The sequence below is a fragment of the Globicephala melas genome, chromosome 15 (assembly GCF_963455315.2).
Source record: "Globicephala melas chromosome 15, mGloMel1.2, whole genome shotgun sequence".
Lineage (NCBI taxonomy): Eukaryota > Metazoa > Chordata > Mammalia > Artiodactyla > Delphinidae > Globicephala > Globicephala melas.
In genome coordinates this window covers 26,100,455-26,117,815 of record NC_083328.1, presented here as the reverse complement: position 1 = coordinate 26,117,815, position 17,361 = coordinate 26,100,455, and the positions used below count along the sequence as shown (strand labels likewise).

Sequence of the window (17,361 nt, the reverse complement as noted above, 5' to 3'; positions counted from 1 at the left end):
TGCTGTTAAAATGGATGCAGCCCTTGCTGCGGAGGGGCGGGGGAAGGCGGAGGGGCCGGGGGAGGCGGGGAGGCGGAGGGGTGGGGAGGCGGAGGGGCGGGGGGGCGGGGAGGCGGGCAGCAAGCAGGGGTGAAGGTGTTGAGGGCGGCCCCAACAGAGGAGTCGGTGGCCGCAGAAGTCCTGCCTGGAAGGAGACAGTGTCTCCAAGACACCTTCATTTTTTCAAGCAACCTCAACTGTGGTTAATCACTTTTAGACCCACTGCATTTCAGTGGGGTTCGGGTGAATCATTTCAGAGGAGTGAGGGAGTAAAAAGGCTTGACGGTTTCTAGGACCCTCAGCAAGCCTTTCTGAAAACCTGATAAAAACTGTGGCATCCCTTTCCCAGAAACACACACATTTTACATACACTTTTGGTGAATTCACAGATTTTTTAGTCTTGAGTGCAGTGGGCACCAGATTAAAAATCTCGGGGAAGGGCTTATCTAGGAAGTTCAGCGCCAGGACTCTGCTGGCACCGTAGCTGGAAGGCACTGGCCAAGGAGGTTCTCCAGAACCACGTGGAGGACCACACTGAAAGGAATCGCATGTTAATTTCCTCTACAATACTTTTTGAAGACCTACCTGTGCAGGTACCTCTCTAAGACGCTGGGGCCAGGACGGACAGATCCTCCAGCCAGGTGTCCAAGATTTGTGGCTTCTCAGGGCTCCTTACACCTGTGAGAGAAGTAGGATCAGACCTGTGTTCTCTACTTTAGGGCTCACAGAAGGTCACAGGGCCAGCCTCCCTCAGGACACCCCAGACCCTGCGTACCTCAGGCATCCCACCTGCCCATCAAGATACAGATGCACCTCTATCATTTAATCCCCTCCCTCCCCTCAGAAGACAAAGCTGAAGAAAGCACCTGTTAGAATCTCATTTCCATTCCACCTGCCAGTTAGTTCTGGGCTCAGCTCACATGTGATGTTCTCTCATTTGCTAATTTCTTTTCACTTTTTATAAGCCCTATCACTTCTGCACAATAATTCCAACAACTCAGTGAACACCAAAAAATGGAGGGGGACAATGGAATCAATTTTATCATCAACCATTCAAAGGCAATGCTCAGTAATACATTTTAATTCTGAAAATGTTCAATTTTTTTTTTTAATTAAAGAGCTGCAGTGAGATTTGCACATAGATCTCAAGCACTCCGGGAGCAGTATCTCAGAGTTCCTGTTTGAGGGTAAATGCCAGGGCCTTTTCCAGTCACCTGCCCAAACCGTGACATTTAAAGCAACTTGGTGAACACAACTTCCTGGCATATATAGGTTTCCCATTTGCCTATACACCTGCACAGTGGGCTGTGGACATTCTTAATTTATGTCTCCTTATACCCTGCGAGCATCACTGGTACCAGGCGGCAAAGGTGCATGTAGCAGAATGTTCTGTGCAGCTAAAAAGCTGCAGACAACCCAAGGCCTTACTCCCAGAAATTGATTAAATCAACTGTGATAGAGCCTCTGGATGGGAAACCGTGCAGCTATTAAAGAGAATAAGGTATCCCATCCATGCATTATATTATAGTATATAATGCAGTATATATAATTTACGATGCAATATTGTAATAGTACACATCACATTAATGTATAAGAGAAACTGTTAATTTTAAAAATAATATATGCTATCACTTATCGTGATTATAAAATGTACTACAAGCCACTGTATTAGTTAACACATCCATACATTAATTAATGGAGAATCAAAGTGCACTTTAAAGTCAGTCCATTTGAATAAAAATAAAAGGGCACGTTTGAATACATAAATGTGAATATGCGTATCAATCGTCTAGAGCATTGGGGCTCAGCCTTTCCCGCGCAGCGGCATCACCTGGAGGAGAGCCTGTTAAAGCCCAGATTGCCCGGCTCCCCCAGCAGGTCTAATTGGGCAGGTCTGGGGTGAGCCAGAGAAGTTGCATTTCTAACCAGCTCCCAGGTGATGCTGCTGGCCCCGGGTACAGGCACACACCCAGGGCTCAACCGCGGCAATCTGGGGGAAGAGGAGCTTTGGGGCTTTTTATTTCAGAAAACTTACACATTCATTCAACAACCCTCGTTGAGCGTCAGCTCCATGCAGGGCAGCCGTGGACCGCCCGAGGGGTCGGGCTAGTAAAGGAACCACAGCCTTTTCCTCCGCCTCCTGGGTGCCTCACCCTAGAGGGGAAACTGAGGCCCCGAGACCGGTTGTCCAAAGTCGCGGAGTCTCTCTGGAAGCTGGGATTCGAACCTCAGGCTCTGAAATGCCTGCGAGCGTCCTGAGCGCTCCCGAGCTCCAAACGAGTTCCTCCCGCCGAGCCTGTGAGGACTCTGGGGGCTCCGGAGACGAAGTCCCCGGCCCCACTCGGACACGAAGGGTAGGACAGACTTCCCTGCCCGCTCTGCTGCCGTCAGTCCGCTGCGAGCGGCCGGCGCGCGCACGCTTGAGCCCCGCCCCACCGGCCGCTGCGAAAGGGCGGGGCCGGGCGGGTGCGCTGGGGCCCGCGCTCGTGCCCGTGGGGCGAGCGCACGGGAGTGGCGCCAGGATAGAGGCTCGCCGAGCCGCCATTCTAACGCAGGCGCGGTGGCCAAGTGGTAAGGCGTCGGTCTCGTAAACCGAAGATCACGGGTTCGAACCCCGTCCGTGCCTAGCATTCTCACTTCCCTACAGGGGGCCACTTTTTAGGGGTGTGACCACTTTTCGAGAGTAATCATCGACGTTCTACCCTTTCCGGATCCCGTATTAATCAATAGATCTTCGCCTCTGGGTGCCGACGGAGCCAACTGTTTTCACTCAGTTTAGATTCAGGCTCTCTCCGGCCCGCGCAGGTCAAAGTCCGGGTGGTCCGGTCTCATGCCCTGCTGTGCCGCCAACTTGACCCGCGGGGCGTTACGTTCCCGCAGACAGCGCCCCCCTGCAGTCCCCGACGCCTCGTCCTGTGCGGGATGGAGGAGGGCTCCGGGTAGACGGGTCTGAAACTCCGAGGCCCCGGAGGTCACGTGAAAACCGTGGCCCGAGCAATGATTTTAGCTAGTAAGAAAAACCTACAGCGGATGGCCCTCGGTTCAAGAGCCACTAAGCATTTTTCTGAACGTTTAAGTCCAATTGTTTCCACACTAACGAGAGAACTGCCGTTGCCTGACACTGAGCCCACACCCAGAGTCAGCTGGTGTCTGGCTTGCTATTTTTAAAAGGAAATCCATTGTAGGCACTGCGTTAGAGAGGAAATCCTGCCCAGACTTGGAGCTGGTCCGACATGAAAATCTAAAGCTCTCTCCTCTCTCTCTCTCGGAGCCTCCGTTTGCCCCCCAGTAAAATGGATCTCTGGTCAGCGCTGGCGTTTGTGAAGCAGCTGACGAGAGACTGTAGAGGCGGCTTCAGTAAACGGAGCTACCGTCGTATGGCACCCGTTTTCTTTGCATCACCACGGGGCTGCTCGAACGCATTTAAAGATGTTAATGCAATTACCTCAACCTCCAAGAGCTGGCATATTGTATAATCTGGAAACCAGCTTGACCTAAATTGGGGAAACCTGTATCAGCGCGAGATTCCTACTGGAAGAAAGCATTAATGGAACTCTCGGTGTGTGCCTAGTGGAGCTGGAGTCTGGGGCAACCTCGGTGAACGAGGGTGGGTTCACTCAGAGAGAGGGGGAGATGGATGCGAAGGGGATCGGAGAGCCTGGCAGGAGCGGCGGGGGGTAAGAGTCCTCCTCTGCAGCAGAGCGCTCACACTTGTGAGCAGTTCATCGGCATCCCCTGGAGGCGTAGTTAAAATGCCGAGCGCTGGGCCCCACCCCCCAGAGCGTCTGCATTCTGTTAGTTAGCGGTGGGGCTTGACATTTGCATTTCTAACAAGCTCCCAGGTGATGCTGACGGTGTTAGTTCCGGGACCACCCATTGCGAACCATTCCGCTAAAGAGAGCTATATTCTAAAGCCACATTCTAAACCCAGGAGCACGTGTGTATGCATGTACACAAACATGTGAGTTAGTGCCTATAAAAACAGTGAACACCAGTCCTTCTCACACTTCAGCCTGAGGATCAGGTTAAAATTTAGGTCTGACTGTGTGTCTGCGGTGGAGCCGGAAAATCTGCATTTCTAATTGGTGTTTTAGTGATGCTGATGTCGCTGGTCCCACACCTCACTGAGTATGGGGGGGAGGGGGGGGGAAGAAGGACGCACACAAAAATAATGTAACGGAGCAGGACCCTATGGGGCCTTCCCGGGGTAGCCTTCCCCCACATCCTCTGCTTTAGCTCCTCTCTGAAGTACCTAGATAAGTGTTTGATGTGAAAGTGTTTCACAGATGTGAAAAACCCACCAAATGGAAGTTATTAACTACTTGATGACCGTGAGCATGTAGCCCCCAGGCCTCCTGGAGCCTAAGGACTAATAAAGTTAACTCCTGTGCCACTGCCCTGTTACCTCACCATCAACCAATCAGAGACCCGTACAGGAGCTGGTCCCGTACCCTGCGGCCCCCTTCCCTCACTTGGCCTTTAAAAATGCTTTGCTGAAACCCTTCAGGGAGTTTGGGGGTTTGGGGGACACGAGCCACCTGTCTCCTTGCATGGCCCTGCGATAAACCTTTCTCTGCTCTAAACTCGGATGTTTCTGTTTGTTTGGCCTCATTGTACATCCGGCACATGAACTTGGGGTTGCTAACAATAACAGTTGTTGCCTCTCTGGAGGGAAGTAGGATGGGGTAGCTGTTGAAAGGATTCCTTCACTTCTTACCCCGTGAACTTTCACATTGTTTGGATTTTCTACCAGATGATTGTATTACGTGTGTAATTTTTTTCCCCCAGAATCACCTCCAAAACCCACAAAGGCAAAAAGAACCTATTAGAACACAGGCAAATTATAACGATTCAGAATTAAGTCATATAAATGCTTGAGTGTTCTCTGCTCTCCATTGGAGTGTTTCGTCGTTTCTTTTTAAGTGACACAGAAGTACACTTACGTTCCTCCCTATTAAAAATATCCCCAAATAGTCCTTCCCATTAAAAATAAAAAGACCACACTGCCCCCGACAGGCGGGCCAGTATCTGTGGAGCTGGTTAGTTGTCCACACAGATTATCCTGTCCTTCCCTCCAGAAAATGAAGCAACACTCCTCTGGGACACCATCCCAAGAAAGAGCCCATTCTCATCCACCCCCACCGCTGCCCACACCCCACCCCACCCTACACAGGGTGCTCCTCTCTCTGCCCCAGGTGAAGAATGGACTTCAGAAAATTTATATAAGGTACTGTAGGTTTCCATTTACACACACAACAAAAAATTGCATAAAATATCTAAGGGTATATATTCATATATGGAGAAGTGCTTGCTGTTTTATTTGGTTTTTTGTTTTTAAGCCTGGAAGATTACGCTTGAATCTCAAAACCATCACTGCTGGTTGAAATCTGGGGATGCCACGGAGCTGTAGGACCGATGTGGCACAGGCTGCAGGATCAGAAACTAGTGAGCAAAATTCTGAATTCAGGTCCTGTTTACGCTTAAATGGGTAAAGCTGATTGTGTGTCTGAATAAGTAAGACGTTTTGTGTTGATTTAAACTGCTTGTGTTCATGAATATATAAAGCCGTGTTTGGATCTCTGTAACTTCTGTATGAATTTCGTGTCTGAAAGTCACCTTGAAATCAGAGGTCTTTGTTCTATAATCACACTCTAGTCTCCCTTAGAAACATAAAGAGAAGAGAAGGCCCCTGATGCTGGGGTTAGGAGGAAAGACAGACTGAGCCTAGAGGGACCCTCTGAGACCTCACTGTGCAAACTTGACCATTGGGGAGAAGGTGGATTTGCAGAAGGAGACCAGGGCTTTCTGGGAAAGAAGAAATTAAACTCTTCCAACCCACCTTCCTGTTATCCACAGTTAGAGAGAACTGTAGGACAGGTCCTGATGGTCAGTGGCAGAAAAAGGTTTAATAGGACTTTTTTTTTTTTGGCTGCGTTGGGTCTTCATTGCTGCACGCAGGCTTTCTCTAGTTGCGGTGAGCCGGGGCTACTCTTCGTTGTGGTGCATGGGCTTCTTATTGCTGTGGCTTCATCTTGTTGTGGAGCACAGGCTCTAGGCGCACGGGTTTCAGTAGTTGTGGCGCACGGGCTTAGTTGCTCCACAGCATGTGGGAATCTTCCCAGACCAGGGCTCGAACCTGCATTGGCAGGCAGATTCTTAACCACTGCGCCCCTAAGAGGACTTTTGAAGTCAAAGAGGGAGCTACAATCCTAGTGTTAGCAAAGAAGGGCTGTTTGTCAACAGAGGCTGCGCAGGAGAAAACTTCATCTGTGACACCATGTGGCAGCATGAAGTAAGAGCAGCAGTAGAATTATTTTTCTGCCCCACATCTACAAGAACCAGTGGGAGACATTAACTAGCCACATAACCTCTCTGTGCCTTGGTTTCTCCATAAAATTGGAGTGACACACATGCACAGGCTTCCACTCTCATGGAGTTCATCTGATGACAATATTGTAAACATCCACCAGCCAGGATGGTTCAGTAAATGGAGAGCCATCCCTCATGCCATCATGGGCAGCCATTGAAAGGAATGATCGGGACTTCCCTGGTGGTGCAGTGGTTAAGAATCCGCCTGCCAATGCAGGGGACACGGGTTCGATCCCTGGTCCGCGAAGATCCCACGTGGCGCGGAGCAACTAAGCCCGTGAGCCACAACTGAGCCTGTGCTCTAGAGCCAGTGAGCCACAACTACTGAGCCCACATGTCACAACTACTGAAGCCCAAGCACCTAGAGCCCGTGCTCTGCAACAAGAGAAGCCACCGCAATGAGAAGCCAACGCACCGCAAGGAAGAGTAGCCCCCACCCGCCACAACTAGAGAAAGCCCATGGGCAGCAATGAAGACCCAACGCAGCCAAATAAATAAATTAAATTATCAAAAAAAGAAAGGAATGATTGATTTATTGACCTGAAGGGGTGATAATGAGATACAGCTAATTGAGAAAAGCTAACATCCTGTTTTTTGGGTTTTGTCTTACAGCTTTATTGAGGTATAACTGATTAACAAAAAATGGCACATATATATATCCAGCTTGATGAATTTGGACATATGCATACACCTGGGATACATCCCCACATTCAAGGTAACAGATATATCCATCACCTTCAAGTTTCCTGCATCCCTTTGCTTTTTTGTGTATGTGATAAGAGCATTTAACATGAGATCTACCCTCTTAACAAATTTGTAAGTATACCATACAGTACCGTTACCTATAGGCACTACGTTGTACAAAACATCTCTAGAACTTATTAATCTTTCTATCTTTTAATTTTTTTAATTTATTTTTTATTGAAGTATAATTGATTTACTATGTTGTGCTCATTCATCTTGTATAACTAACTCTAACTGATGTCCTGTTTTTGTAAAAATAAATAAGCATAACTACTGTATATAAAATAGGTAAACAGCAAGGACCTACAGTATAGCACAGGGAACTATACTCAACATCTTGTAATAAACCATAATGGAAAAGAATCTGAAAAAGAATATATATATGTGTATGAATCTATATACACATATATATATATCTGAATCACTTTGCTGTACACTTGAAGTTAACACAACATTGTAAATTAACTATACTTCAATAAAATTTTTTTAAACATATATAAGATGCAATAAATAAATAAGAATATTTATCAATACACGTAGTGGTGTGTGTATTGTTTTTTAGAATGTGAAGGACGCCCATACCCCAGGCAGAAGGCTCCACGTCATGCTACTGACACTGAATACCTCCAGGTGGGGCAAGAAGTGGAGAGGAATTGCAGGAAAAGTTACTAATTTTTTTTCCTAATATTGGGGCATTGGAAAGAAAAACTGTGTTACTTTGGATTCACTATTAACAACAGAAAAAAGAGAAAATGTAAAGAGGAAAGAGATGGCAGACTCTGGACAGCACAGGCGTTAACGCAGAGCTGGCATCACGTCCATGAGATGCCGAGCGTCCAGTGGAAAGGCTCGCTCTTGTCCTCCACTCTGACCCTTTCCAAGGGGAGCCTCCCCTCCACTGCCCTGGCGCGTCTCCCATCTGGGCTGACATCATGTGCTTAGTAAACCTACATTAAAGAATAAAAAACGGGATGCTTCATAAAGGAGAGAGTGGTTTGTAGCCGAGCACGAGCAGAGAACCACATTTCAAAACCAGAAGCGTATTTCAGGCGTGAGTACCACTTAAAAGAAAATATTGTGGCAGGCCCCTGGAAGCAACAGACGTTGTTTATGTCACATCGACTTGAGTTTTGCTTAGCAAATCACCAGGCTGGCGCGTGACGCACGTTTCCTGAGACTGTGTTCCCTTCTGCCCCTGCCCTGCCCTTCTAACTCAGGTGAGCTGAGCTGATTTTCACTTACTGAGGGGTCAAAAAGAACCCCTGAACCTGAGGCCCCACTGGATGAAAAAATCTGTAATAATTCTTGAAACAGGCCCCATAAGAAAGCCCATATGTCCCTTTGAGAAGTGTTGGTGAATGGACTCTAAGGAACTCATTGCCATTGCCCTTACCCTCTAGGATTCATGCCCTTGTGTAATGCCTTCCTCTTAAGTGTGAGTGGGGCTGTGACCTGTTTCCAACAGAATTCAGTAGAGGTGGCATGATGTCACATCTCTGATGGTCACATAAGATGGCAATACCCATCTTGCTAGCAGACTCTCTCCTCTTGCTGATGTGATAAAACAAGTGGCGGTGTTAGGGAGGTCCATGTGACAAGGAACAGAGGGCATCATCTAGCGAAAACCAGGAAAAAACTAAGGCCCTCAGTCCAACAGGCTGCAAGGAACTAAATTTAGTCAACAGCCACATGAATGTGAAAGCCAACTCCGTCCCTGGGTGCTGTGGACTGAATGTTTGCATCCCCCCCACCCCAAATTCATGTATTGAAGCCCTAATCCCCAATGTGATGGAATTTGGAGGTGAGGCCTTTGGGAGGTGATTAGGGGTAGATTAGGTCATGAGGGTGGGACCCTTATGGGAGAATTAACCCCTTATCTGAAGCTCTCTCTGGGCTGTGTGAAGACTCAGCGAGAAGGCAGCTGTCTGTAAGCTGGGACGAGAGCCCTCACTAGACACCAAGTCTGCCAACACCTTGAGCTTGGAGTCCCCAGACTCCATAATTGTGAGAAATAAACCTTTGTTGTTTAAGCCACCCAGTTTGTAGTATTTTGTAATATTGAACCGACAAGGACACTGGCTAGGCATTGAGAACTCAGCCCCGGCCAACACCTTAATTGCAGCCTTGCAGAGGACCCAGCTGAGCCATGCCTGGACTCTGACCCAAAAAACTGGGAGATTATGTACGTGTGTTGTCGTAAGCTGCTAAGTTAGTGGTAATACTATTATGCGGGAAGAGTCTGACAGGGAACACCAAAATCTGATCGTCCGAGTCCCCACGCGGTTCACGGTGACATCTACACAGTAGCCCAGCAAGAAACCTGGGAGTCATCCTTGTGTTCATTTTCTCCTCCTGCTGTACCAAGTTCCCACAGCCTTAACGGCTTAAAAGAGCACGGTTTCTGTACGTCAGAGCTCACGTTAGCTTGGCTGGTTACTCTGCTTGGGGGTTTCACAACATCAAGGTGTTGACCGGATGGGCTACTATCGGGAGGTTTATCCAGGTTGTTGGCCAAATTCAGTTTTCTTGCACTTGCAGAACGGAATCCTCTGTTTCCTGGGCTCTACAGGCCTCTCTGCCGTCAATGCACATGGGGTCCCTACATCTGGGCCAAATCCTTCTCATATTTCAAATCTCTCTGACTTCCCTTTCTGCATCGTTCTCATGTGAGCCAAAGAAAGTTCTCTGCCTTTAGAGCACGTGGATTTAGATTGGGCCCACCTGGATAATACAGACTCCTCACTCTATTTAAGCCTTAATTACATCTGCAAAATTCCTTTTGCCACGAAACAAGGTTCCAGGGATTAGGGTGTGGACAATATTTGGAAGACCATTATTCTGCCTACCCCCACCCATGACTCACCTCTCCTCCTCATCTGCTCATCTCATTGGTCACTGCCCAAACCTCTCTCCATACAGTCACCTCCTCTGTGTTGCCTCCCTGTCCCATTTCTCCTTTGATGTCTGCGGTCTGGACTATTGCAGTAGACTCCTAATTGGTCCCCCTTGCTTTCAGCCTCGTTCCTCTTCCAACTCCTCCCACTGTCACCTGACCTCTGTCAAACACAGCAGTGAACATGTCACTTGCGTCCTTTGGTCCTTCATGAGAGGCCCACCACCGCCACCAGGATAAATCCCAACTCCTTAGCCTGGCATTCTAGGCCCCAAGCGTCCCTCCTACCATTCTCCCCCTTGCTCTTGCCACACCAGCCTTTGTTATTCCGTCAATTCAGCTTGATTTGTGCCTGTGCATATGCTGTTCCCTTGGCCTACAATGCCCTTCCTCCACCCCCATCTTGGAAAACTCCTACTCATGCCTCAAAACCTTGCCTAACTGTTACTAACTTAACTATGATTTTGAATCATTCCTCAACCTCTTAGTTGGAGTTAGTTGCTATTTCCTCTGTGTACCACCAGCACCTTGGGTGTATCATTTTGATAGCACCTATCACAAGATGTTACAGTTACTTGCTCACATGCCCATGTATCTCCCAAGAGCCCAGAAGCTGAAAGCCCAAATGCTCACAGGAGCCAGACAGATCATGTGAACATTGAAGCTGCTTGGGTACAAGACAACAGGGACTAGTGGGGACAGAGGAAAACTTGAGAGGACATGCCAGGTGAAAGGCCACCACAGAAGAACCCATGTAGGGGCTTCCCTGGTGGCACAGTGGTTGGGAGTCCGTCTGCCAATGCAGGGGACACGGGTTCGAGCCCTGGTCTGGGAGGATCCCACATGCCGTGAGGCAGCTGGGCTCGTGCGCCACAACTACTGAGCCTGTGTTCTGGAGCCCACGAGCCACAACTACTGAAGCCCGCGTGCCACAACTACTGAAGCCCGCGTGCCACAACTACTGAAGCCTGCGCGTCTAGAGCCTGTGCTCCACAATGGGAGAGGCCACAGCAATGAGAAGCCCTCGCACTGCAACAAAGAGCAGACCCCGCTCGCTGCAGCTAGAGAAAGCCCGCGCACAGCAACAAAGACCCATCGCAGACAATAAATAAATAAAAGTCCCATATAGATGAGACCCAGGAATCCTACTCTGAGATGTATACCGTGGGGAAATTCTCATTGTATCCACCAGGCTGCTCGGAGCAACATTGCTGGGAAGAGCTAAGTGTCCATCAAGGGGAGTGGAAGAATAAACCATGGTGGGTCCACAGGGTGGAATCAAGTTCAGCAGTTCAAATGCATAAACTGTAATTCCATTGCGCGAGGCAGATAAAACTCACAAAAAGAGGAGCAAAAAAAGGCAGGCATAGAAAGATGATACACCATGATACCATTTATACAGAATTAACGTTATGCAAACAATACCCTGTTTGTTGTTTCTGGCTACTTAGGTAGTAAAAGCATAGAAACATGCCCAAGAGTGATGAAGCCTAGACTCAGGACAGTGTCATCCATGGGGATGTCAGAAGATGGGCTGAGTCAGAGAAAGGGCACACGAGGGTCTTAGTTGAATCTGGATGTGATTTATGTATTAATTCAGCTGGGTGGTAGGCACACAGGTGTTTGTGAACTTATTTCCCATCCTTTCCAGTTGGCCTGAAATAGCTCATAATTAAAAACAAAAACAAACCAAAAAAAAAAGTGGGTCAAGTGTGGTCTAATCCACATCTCACCACCTAGCTCAGAGCCTGGCACAGAGATGATGAGGGAAATACTGCTTCTACTTTACAAATGGGGTAATTGAGAGAAAGACAGAGGAGGTACTCACCCTGGGCCCCGGAGGAATTATTGGTGTTGGGTACCGGGCTGGAGAAGCGTGGGCAGATGCAGGAGTGGTTCATCCCTAGGCAGCTTCCGAGGATTCCCCTGGAACCAGCCCTCCCTGGGTCAGATTTACTCTGATTTTTTGCAGAACGTGACATTTCGAGGCAATACCCATCCAATATTGGAAAGGAACTGACCAGCTTTTTTGGCCTCAGTAGGCAGCGTGCAGCATCTTAGTTCCCCGACAAGGAATGGAAGCCACGCCCCCAGAAGTGGAAGCGCAGAGTCCTAACCACTGGGCCACCAGGGAAGTCCGTGACCAGACATTTCAACCTTCACTGTGGGCTGCCGGAAGGTATTAGAAGGGATGTGGGGTGGGGAGCGCTCCGCTAATAACACAGCTCGATGGCTTTGAAAAGCCCCCCCGCCTTTCTCCACAGCCCGCCCATCCCAGTAGGAAGCTGCCTCTGGCCTCTCCCCAGATTCTGCATCAACGCAGCCGGGCTGACTCCCTTCCGTCTGACCAGCTCCACACTTGTCACACACACCATCTATTCTCTTCCTCAGACTCTGTCTCTTCCCGGTGTGTCTCCAACCTGTCTAGGTTCCTTTTGACCCATCCCCCTCACCTATTATCCTGACGGACATACCAGGAAACCTTGCTCCCAAGGCTAAGATAGAATTCTTCTGAGTCTTTGGGGAGAGGCTGTGGGTATTGAAAAAGTAGTACTTTCTTTCTTTTCACAAGGATGACCACTCTCATCGACCTGAACCAGCAACTCTCTGCTCCTCCCAAATCCCCAGTCCAGGGCAGCCAGGGTGACCCACCATCCCCATTCGCCTGGGACTGTTACAGTTTTATCACTGAAAGTCCAGTGACCCGGGAAACCCCCCAGTCCTGGACAAACCAGGATGCTGGGTCTCCCTGCTTTCCTTCCTTCCTTCCTTCCAATGGAATTCAGTTTGAATGTCATCTCAGGGACTCTCTTAAAAGGCCTGGGGACAGGCTGCCACAGCTCTCGTCACTCCTGTTAGGAATGAAGGCCAGCCTCTGACCACCCGGAGAGGCCCTTCTCCTGCTGGACCCCCAGGCCCCATGGTTTTCCCTGATAAGGCCCCCAGCTCGAGCCTTTCACAGCCCACCTTCTTGATTTCAGCCATACCTTGTACCTCCTACATTGTATTCCACTAATATTTTTATTTAACTTAACTCACCTGGATAACCTGGACAATTTTATCTCAAAAGGAAAATGTTATCTCACTTCCTCAGATGGAAAAAGAGCACCATCTGCCATAAATGGATAATTACTTTAAAATGCGAGGAAAACAAAATGATCTTTGTACATTGCATAGCGATACTGCTACAATGAAACGTTCTGAGCCAGAAGCCTGGGCCCCCTTCCAGGGGGCTTAGTAAGTGTTAGGAAGGTGTTAAACACAGAGCAGCACCCAACTGAGATTTTCTCCTTCACAAGATCAGAAAGCATATAAGAAAAGTGAAAGGGGAATACATTTCTACTAGGTTATTCAGAGCTATCTAATGCCTCCTCCGTGGAAAATCAACCTTGCTCTACAATATGGGCCTTGTACTTTAGGGCTACGTCGCCCCAGTGAGCCAATAGTTGGAGCAAACCATCTGATCATTCAGTGGATCTCAGCAGCTGGGCAGTGACCACGCCACCAGCCAACATCTACTGTGAACCCTCCGGGTGCTGAGCCTGGGAGAAGAGCCTTTACATGTCAAGTCATCGAATCGTCCAGCAATGCTCACAGCAGTCAGAAACTGAAGTTCAGAGAGGTTCACTGGCTTGTCTAAGTTCACCCAGCTAAGAAGTGGTGGAGCCCAGGCTCAAATCCGTATCTGCTCAATCTTGTGGTCAGTGTCACGCATGGATTGCTGCATCCCCGAGATGCAGGTGGACACAAAGACCCTGGATGGGCCCATGTTGTCCCAGGAAGCACTGATAATTGCACGTTGCATCCTTAAGTGGTAGACACTTAAGGCCATGAAGGTCAGCTGGCTGATTGACCTCAGCTCTGATTGGAAAAAGAAAGCATTTTAGGTCAAGAGGCAAAAACTCAAATACATACATGGCCAGGCAGGTGACCTAAGTGAATCTAGCCAGGCAGCGATCTCGGTTTGGATACTTTATTCTACAAGGAACAGGAATTCCCTGGCTCAAACTGGCTTAAACAATAAGATAATTTATTATGCATTTCTCAGGAAGTCTAGAAGTAGGGTAGGTTTCTGGATTAGTTGTTTGAGCAGTTCCATCAGGCCACCAGAGACACGTGTTCCTTCCATCTCTCTTTTCTGCCATCACTGTGTTGGTTTCACCACAAGACTGGTCCCCAAATGGCTGCTGCTGTTCTAGGCATCATATCCAAATCCATCTTGTCTCATTGGTTGGGATTGTATCACATGACCATTCTCCAACCAATGACAGAAAGTTTCCCCTGAGCCAAATGGCTGAGCTGGGGAGAGGCGAGGAAGAACAATGGGAAGAACAGAACTTCCATGACCAAGTGGAGAACGCATGTAGGGCAGCCACTTGAAACAGAGATGCTGCTGCTTATAAGCTTCTGTGTTCTCCTCTTCCTCCTGGGCCCTGAGCTAGGCACCACATTTCACAGCCCCCTTGGGTCCCTGTTGGGCCTCATGACTGGTTCTCACCAATGTGGGACACTTCCCAGCTGATACAGTTAAAAGCTGGTCTGCTTTCCCACTACCTCCTTCACCATCCTCCAGCTCAATGTAGAAAGAATGAATCCCTCGAAGATGTCAGAGCCATGAAGTGGAAGACATCTGTTTCCCTAAATAATGTGTGGACACCCCCACCCCCCACTTCTTGGACTGTGATATTGTAATAAGGAAGAAACTGTATTCTATTACAAGTTAATCACTAAAGGGATGTTGTCTACAAGCTTAAATTATACATAATGGCCCATCTCTGGGAACTCTGCATCTCAGGTAACAAGCATTAAGCTAAAATACCTTTGTTTAGCTCACATGAAACATCCTGACCAGGCCCACCTGTCAATGACTACGGGAAGGAAGAAATTAACATATCCCCTCCAGAGGCTGACTGGAACCAGGAAATGTTTGACTTTACTCCCTCCCCTTTTACTATAAAAGAAGCCTGAACCCTAACTCAGGCAAGATGGTTCTTTGGGACATAAGTCTGCCATCTTCTTACACTGCCGGCTTTCCAAATGAAGTCGCTATTTCTTGCCCCGACGATTCGTCTTTCGATTTACTGGCCTGTCAGTGAGCAGTACGAGCTTAGACTTGGTAACAATATGAGCAAGAAATGAACTTGTATTGTGGTGAGCCACTGAAACCTTGGGGATGTTTGTTATAGCAGCTAGCCTTCACTGACTAATATATCCTGTTATCCACTGTTCTGCTCCAACCAACTGTTGCTCTGCAGGAAGACAGGCCCATGGCTGCCAAGTCTTTTTTTTTTTTTTGATGGGTGGGATTGTGTTTCTGTCTAACTGGTTGTTTAGCCTGAGGCTTCCAACACTGGAGTTTGTAGGCTGTTGGGTAGAGCTGGGTCTTGGTGCTGAAATGAGGACCTCCGGGAGACCTCACTCTGATGAATATTCCTTGGGGTCTGAGGTTCTCTGTTAGTCCAGTGGTTCGGACTCAGAGCCCCCACCAAAGGAGCTTTGGCCTGACCCCCGGCGGCTCGCTTGGGGGTTCCTCCCATCTCCTTGGGCGTCGATGTCCCCCACCAGTATCCGGCAGGCACCCTAGTTGTGGGGAGATGTGAACTCCACATCTTCCTGAGCCACCATCTTGACTCCACCACCTGCCAAATCTTTTGATCACCTGATTTTCTTAAAAGACACCAGAAGTCTGGATTATTTAAATATGAAATTTCCTGATTTAAAAACATTGGCCACCAAGTCAAATTTATTTTTATTATTTTAAAGCCTCTGTAGGCCAAATGAAACACATCTGTGGGCCCTGCTCAGCCTGTGGATTGCCAGTTGCAACCTCTCATAAAAAAAATCTCCAAATCCAACAGCATTTATTTTAAAGTTGGTATTGGTCTGAGAGGTGGTGATGGGTCCACAGTCATGTGGGTTCCAGAGAAGAATTCTATGCTGATGGAGATGTTGATCAACTCTTTCATTTCCACCTGGGCTGGATGTGGAGCATTCTACTAGTTTCGTGACACAATTTGGCCACCCTGTTGAAATTCCAAGAAGCCAACTCTCAGCTGAGTTGGCCCACCCATCTAGACCCTGGTGCTTCTTCCACTTTGGTTTCCCTGGGCTGAGGGGTGAGGATGAAACTGATGCTAGGGACACCAACCACATCTTAAAGGAGAAGCCCTCACATTTGTAAATCTATTCCTACATCCCAGGCATGGCCGGTTCAAGACCCCCATTGAACAGCTAATGATAATCCCTACAATTTATTGAGCACTTGCTATGTGCCAGACCCGGACAAGCACTTCATGCAAATCATGAAATTTAATGCTTTTAACATCCCCATTATTGTCAGTGAGGAAACAAATTCAGGAGGACTGAGGATTCCGGGGTCATGACCCCCTTAGCAGGTGAGGACCTTGTTCCCAGCCCACCAGGAACCACAGACCCCTTGGTCTCACCAATGGCAGTCTGTCTTTCTGTCTACTCAGGACCTGGAGTTCTTAGCCTCCTGGCCTCCTGGGAAATGACATCCCAGGCTCACGACCTCTCCTCCAGTACTTTCCCTTCCTTCTTATTCATGTTCTAAAAAATCTTTAATTTGCCCGACCATGTGCCAGACAAGGCAGGGTAGCAAGGCTACAGGTCCTGAGCGAGTAGGTTGCCCCCGTGTTTTTCCGTTTCGTAAAGAAACACAAGGCTCCAGGCCCACAGGGACTTGTGGCTCTGGGTGGCCTTAAGAAAACCCAGGTAGGCCAGGGGCTGTCTCCACCTGACATCACAGAGCCCGAGGGGCAGGGCCATGGAAACTGCTTTCCCTTTCATCCTCTTTGCTCCCAGTTCCTGTTGTTCCCTACGGGGCACAGGTACCACTGTGGCAGGTGGGCAGGGCCAGATGAAAGGCCCTGGAGTTGCTCCTGCCACTCAGCACGCTGCTGAGGGTCCGAGGCCAGGGTGGGATGAGGGTGGGGCAGCCTCTGGCTTTCAGGGAGATTTGGACCTAACTTGTAAGGACCACTGGGCCTAAGTCCTGGTGTTCAGGAAGATTTTTTAGGCTAGATTCTTAACATTATCTCCACAAGGTATCACAAGGGTGGTCACAGCCACCTCCTGATGGGGTTGAGGGAGGAACACAACCATGACGCCACTTCAGACTCATGTCCCACGAACCTCGGTGGATGCACATCAGAAATTATTTTCCATAAATCCTGATTCTGTCCCATGTCTAGCATAACTACATTGCTATGATTGCATTCCTGTTTGTGTGTACCTGTTTTTTAAGTCCACATCTGTTTGATGCAAATGTCTAAAACCTATTGTACAATAATTTT

The 17,361-nt window shown here is 48.5% G+C and overlaps 1 long non-coding RNA gene and 1 other non-coding gene across 2 annotated transcripts in view; one reads left to right on the top strand and one right to left on the bottom strand.

Annotated features, from left to right (window-relative positions):
• LOC115867665 (uncharacterized) overlaps positions 1-2,420 on the bottom strand; it is a 46,721-nt gene extending 44,301 nt beyond the window's left edge. The window contains exons 1-2 of the long non-coding RNA XR_004045214.2: positions 2,075-2,420; positions 625-717 (exon numbers count right to left, since the gene is read on the bottom strand). This is a non-coding gene — a long non-coding RNA (uncharacterized lncRNA). The remainder of the gene's footprint in view (positions 1-624; positions 718-2,074) is intronic.
• A 173-nt stretch (positions 2,421-2,593) lies between these two features.
• Positions 2,594-2,665, top strand: TRNAT-CGU (transfer RNA threonine (anticodon CGU)). The gene has a single exon. It is a non-coding gene; the product is annotated as a tRNA-Thr (tRNA).
• The last annotated feature ends 14,696 nt before the right edge of the window (positions 2,666-17,361 follow it).